General features: G+C 48.9%; 1 protein-coding gene across 2 annotated transcripts in view; it reads right to left on the bottom strand.

The window, feature by feature from the left end:
- LRRC8C (leucine rich repeat containing 8 VRAC subunit C) overlaps nt 1-4656 on the bottom strand; it is a 106053-nt gene extending 101397 nt beyond the window's left edge. For both annotated transcript variants that reach the window (XR_005750617.1, XM_040360068.1), the window contains exon 1: nt 4517-4656. The gene's annotated coding sequence lies outside the window, so the exon portion shown is untranslated. The remainder of the gene's footprint in view (nt 1-4516) is intronic.
- Nucleotides 4657-6476: the final 1820 nt, after the last annotated feature.

Genomic DNA, 6476 nt, shown 5'->3' on the forward strand with positions numbered 1-6476 from the left:
GGCGCCTATGCACTGAGAACCGAGCGATTGAGCATCGCCGATTGCTCAGTTCTCACAGCTCCCTGAACTTGTAGTGCAAAGTGGATTTGCCTTTAGTAAATAACCCCCATATGTGTATGGGACTAATGCATGTGTTTGAGCACGGGAGGACAGGGGTACTTAAAAAAAAAAAATTGATCAGTGGGAAGAATACTCCTTACATTGGGGGTCAGTGGGAAGAATACTCCTTACATTGGGGGTCAGTGGGAAGAATGCTTCTTACATTGGGGGTCAGTGGGAAGAATGCTCCTTACATTGGGGGTCAGTGGGAAGAATACTCCTTACATTGGGGGTCAGTGGGAAGAATACTCCTTACATTGGGGGTCAGTGGGAAGAATACTCCTTACATTGGGGGTCAGTGGGAAGAATACTCCTTACATTGGGGGTCAGTGGGAAGAATGCTCCTTACATTGGGGTCAGTGGGAAGAATGCTCCTTACATTGGGGGTCAGTGGGAAGAATACTCCTTACATTGGGGGTCAGTGGGAAGAATGTTCCTTACATTGGGGGTCAGTGGGAAGAATACTCCTTACATTGGGGGTCAGTGGGAAGAATACTCCTTACATTGGGGGTCAGTGGGAAGAATGCTCCTTACATTGGGGGTCAGTGGGAAGAATGCTCCTTACATTGGGGGTCAGTGGGAAGAATACTCCTTACATTGGGGGTCAGTGGGAAGAATACTCCTTATATTGGGGGTCAGTGGGAAGAATGCTTCTTACATTGGGGGTCAGTGAGAAGAATACTCCTTACATTGGGGGTCAGTGGGAAGAATGCTCCTTACATTGGTGGTCAGTGAGAAGAATACTCCTTACATTGGGGGTCAGTGAGAAGAATACTCCTTACATTGGGGGTCAGTGGGAAGAATACTCCTTACATTGGTGGTCAGTGAGAAGAATACTCCTTACATTGGGGGTCAGTGGGAAGAATACTCCTTACATTGGTGGTCAGTGAGAAGAATACTCCTTACATTGGGGGTCAGTGGGAAGAATGCTCCTTACATTGGTGGTCAGTGAGAAGAATACTCCTTACATTGGGGGTCAGTGGGAAGAATACTCCTTACATTGGGGGTCAGTGGGAAGAATGTCCCTTACATTGGTGGTCAGTGGGAAGAATACTCCTTACATTGGTGGTCAGTGGGAAGAATACTCCTTACATTGGTGGTCAGTGGGAAGAATTCTCCTTACATTGGGGGTCAGTGGGAAGAATGTTCCTTACATTGGGGGTCAGTGGGAAGAATACTCCTTATATTGGGGGTCAGTGAGAAGAATACTCCTTACATTGGGGGTCAGTGGGAAGAATGCTCCTTACATTGGTGGTCAGTGGGAAGAATTCTCCTTACATTGGTGGTCAGTGGGAAGAATACTCCTTACATTGGTGGTCAGTGGGAAGAATTCTCCTTACATTGGTGGTCAGTGGGAAGAATTCTCCTTACATTGGTGGTCAGTGGGAAGAATGCTCCTTACATTGGGGGTCAGTGGGAAGAATTCTCCTTACATTGGGGTCAGTGGGAAGAATGCTCCTTACATTGGGGGTCAGTGGGAAGAATGCTCCTTACATTGGGGGTCAGTGGGAAGAATACTCCTTACATTGGGGGTCAGTGGGAAGAATGCTCCTTACATTGGGGGTCAGTGGGAAGAATACTCCTTACATTGGGGGTCAGTGGGAAGAATACTTCTTACATTGGGGGTCAGTGGGAAGAATACTCCTTACATTGGGGGTCAGTGGGAAGAATACTCCTTACATTGGGGGTCAGTGGGAAGAATACTCCTTACATTGGGGGTCAGTGGGAATAAACCTCCTTACATTGGGGGTCAGTGGGAAGAATGCTCCTTAAATTGGGGGTCAGTGGAAAGAATGCTCCTTACATTGGGGGTCAGTGGGAAGAATACTCCTTACATTGGGGGTCAGTGGGAAGAATGTTTCTTACATTGGGGGTAAGTGGGAAGAATACTCCTTACATTGGGGGTCAGTGGGAAGAATACTCCTTACATTGGGGGTCAGGGAAGAATACTCTTTACATTGGGGGTCAGTCTGAAGAATACTCCTTACATTGGGGGTCAGTGGGAAGAATGCTCCTTACATTGGGGGTCAGTGGGAAGAAATCTCCTTACATTGGGGGTCAGTCTGAAGAATACTCCTTACATTGGGGGTCAGTGGGAAGAATTCTCCTTACATTGGGAGTCAGTGGGAAGAATTATCCTTACATTGGTGGTCAGTGGGAAGAATTCTCCTTACATTGGGGGTCAGGGAAGAATACTCCTTACATTGGGGGTCAGTGGGAAGAATTCTCCTTACATTGGGGGTCAGTGGGAAGAATGCTCCTTAAATTGGGGGTCAGTGGGAAGAATGCTCCTTACATTGGGGGTCAGTGGGAAGAATACTCCTTACATTGGGGGTCAGTGGGAAGAATGTTTCTTACATTGGGGGTAAGTGGGAAGAATACTCCTTACATTGGGGGTCAGTGGGAAGAATACTCCTTACATTGGGGGTCAGGGAAGAATACTCTTTACATTGGGGGTCAGTCTGAAGAATACTCCTTACATTGGGGGTCAGTGGGAAGAATGCTCCTTACATTGGGGGTCAGTGGGAAGAAATCTCCTTACATTGGGGGTCAGTCTGAAGAATACTCCTTACATTGGGGGTCAGTGGGAAGAATTCTCCTTACATTGGGAGTCAGTGGGAAGAATTATCCTTACATTGGTGGTCAGTGGGAAGAATTCTCCTTACATTGGGGGTCAGGGAAGAATACTCCTTACATTGGGGGTCAGTGGGAAGAATTCTCCTTACATTGGGGGTCAGTGGGAAGAATTCTCCTTACATTGGGAGTCAGTGGGAAGAATTATCCTTACATTGGTGGTCAGTGGGAAGAATACTCCTTACATTGGGGGTCAGTGAGAAGAATGCTCCTTACATTGGGGGTCAGTGGGAAGAATGCTCCTTACATTGGGGGTCAGTGGGAAGAATGTTCCTTACATTGGGGGTCAGTGGGAAGAATACTCCTTACATTGGGGGTCAGTGGGAAGAATTCTCCTTACATTGGGGGTCAGTGAGAAGAATGCTCCTTACATTGGGGGTCAGTGGGAAGAATGCTCCTTACATTGGGGGTCAGTGGGAAGAATACTCCTTACATTGGGGGTCAGTGGGAAGAATTCTCCTTACATTGGGGGTCAGTGGGAAGAATTCTCCTTACATTGGGAGTCAGTGGGAAGAATTATCCTTACATTGGGGGTCAGTGGGAAGAATACTCCTTACATTGGGGGTCAGTGAGAAGAATGCTCCTTACATTGGGGGTCAGTGGGAAGAATGCTCCTTACATTGGGGGTCAGTGGGAAGAATACTCCTTACATTGGGGGTCAGTGGGAAGAATTCTCCTTACATTGGGGGTCAGTGGGAAGAATTCTCCTTACATTGGGGGTCAGTCTGAAGAATACTCCTTACATTGGGGGTCAGTGGGAAGAATGCTCCTTACATTGGGGGTCAGGGAAGAATACTCCTTACATTGGGGGTCAGTGGGAAGAAATCTCCTTACATTGGGGGTCAGTCTGAAGAATACTCCTTACATTGGGGGTCAGTGGGAAGAATGCTCCTTACATTGGTGGTCAGTGAGAAGAATACTCCTTACATTGGTGGTCAGTGGGAAGAATTCTCCTTACATTGGGAGTCAGTGGGAAGAATTCTCCTTACATTGGTGGTCAGTGGGAAGAATGCTTCTTACATTGGGGGTCAGTGGGAAGAATGCTCCTTACATTGGGGGTCAGTGGGAAGAATTCTCTTTACATTGGGGGTCAGTGGGAAGAATGCTCCTTACATTGGGGGTCAGTGAGAAGAATACTCCTTACATTGGGGGTCAGTGGGAAGAATGCTCCTTACATTGGGGGTCAGTGAGAAGAATACTCCTTACATTGGGGGTCAGTGGGAAGAATACTCCTTACATTGGGGGTCAGTGGGAAGAATGCTCCTTACATTGGGGGTCAGTGGGAAGAATACTCCTTACATTGGGGGTCAGTGAGAAGAATGCTCCTTACATTGGGGGTCCCATCACCCTGTGACAGACCAATGATGATCCCTGAAGCCCATCATTGTGGGGGGGGGGGGGATGTCAGGTCTAGGGGGGGGGCATCTCGCAGACTTCAGACATTGGAGGGGGAGGGGAGTAAAGTGACTTACTTTCACTTTAATGGTGACAAGCTGTGACAGTGTCAGGCCTTCATTGATTGGCTGAATAGACCCACCTGGGTGGTCATCTCCCATACAATGTGGGGGTGACAAGGACCCCCCTGTACACAGCACAGAGTGACATTAAGGAGACAACCTGTGGCTGGGAGTAGAAGTTGGACTGAAGTCCATGTGTGTGATGTAAGGAGAGGACTGTGATCTCCCGATCCGATCCGGGGGACACCCCACACACGTGTATAGGGGGACATTCCCGCACACAGGTCCCCATACAGCCCGGGATGGGCGGGGCTCCCATCACTCACCCCGATCCCGGAGGACTCGTCTATGGTGCTCCGTGTGATCTCAGCCGATCCTCATGTCTGCCCGGTGTGCCATCGCCCGATCCGCCGCCCCTCCGCCTCCAGCCTCTTCTCCTCTCCTCTTCTCCTCCAGGACTATGCGGCCGATGCTCTGCCCAGCGGTGACGCACTCCTCCCCCAATACAGAGGAGGGGAGAGGGGAGGGGAGGGGGTCCTGGCTCGGGTCTGCCCCCTGTCATCGGCTCAGTGTGTCCTGAGTGTGAGGGGACAGAAATAGATAACAATATCAGGAAAAAGGAAGTCTCGTCTAATTCTGCCTCAATGTCATCTATAGATGCTGCAAGTTCTGTCACTGATATCTACACCAGATCACCAGATCACTGACATCCACACCAGCTCACCAGATCACTGACATCCACACCAGATCACTGACATCCACACCAGATCACTGACATCCACACCAGATCACTGATATCCTCACCAGATCACTGACATCCACACCAGATCACTGACATCCACACCAGCTCACCAGATCACTGACATCCACACCAGATCACTGACATCCACACCAGATCACTGACATCCACACCAGATCACTGATATCCACACCAGATCACTGACATCCACACCAGATCACTGATATCCACACCAGATCACTGACATCCACACCAGATCACTGATATTCACACCAGATCACTGATATCCACACCCGATCACTGATATCCACACCCGATCACTGATATCCACACCAGATCACTGATATCCACACCAGATCACTGATATCCACACCAGATCACTGACATCCACACCAGATCACTGATATCCACACCAGATCACTGATATCCACACCAGATCACTGACATCCACACCAGATCACTGATATCCACACCAGATCACTGACATCCACACCAGATCACTGACATCCACACCAGATCACTGACATCCACACCAGATCATTGACATCCACACCAGATCACTGATATCCACACCAGATCACTGATATCCACACCAGATCACTGACATCCACACCAGATCACTGATATCCTCACCAGATCACTGACATCCACACCAGATCACTGACATCCACACCAGATCACTGACATCCACACCAGATCACTGACACCCACACCAGATCACTGACATCCACACCAGATCACTGATATCCACACCAGATCACACACCCACACCAGATCACTGACACCCACACCAGATCACTGACATCCACACCAGATCACTGACATCCACACCAGATCACTGACATCCACACCAGATCACTGACATCCACACCAGATCACTGACATCTACACCAGATCACTGATATCCACACCAGATCACTGACACCCACACCAGATCACTGACATCCACACCAGATCACTGACATCTACACCAGATCACTGACATCCACACCAGATCACTGACATCCACACCAGATCACTGACATCTACACCAGATCACTGACATCCACACCAGATCACTGACATCTACACCAGATCACTGATATTCACACCAGATCACTGACATCCACACCAGATCACTGATATTCACACCAGATCACTGATATCCACACCCGATCACTGATATCCACACCCGATCACTGATATCCACACCAGATCACTGATATCCACACCAGATCACTGATATCCACACCAGATCACTGACATCCACACCAGATCACTGATATCCACACCAGATCACTGATATCCACACCAGATCACTGACATCCACACCAGATCACTGATATCCACACCAGATCACTGACATCCACACCAGATCACTGACATCCACACCAGATCACTGACATCCACACCAGATCATTGACATCCACACCAGATCACTGATATCCACACCAGATCACTGATATCCACACCAGATCACTGACATCCACACCAGATCACTGATATCCTCACCAGATCACTGACATCCACACCAGATCACTGACATCCACACCAGATCACTGACATCC

Source organism: Rana temporaria, chromosome 7 (assembly GCF_905171775.1).
Source record: "Rana temporaria chromosome 7, aRanTem1.1, whole genome shotgun sequence".
Taxonomy (NCBI): domain Eukaryota; kingdom Metazoa; phylum Chordata; class Amphibia; order Anura; family Ranidae; genus Rana; species Rana temporaria.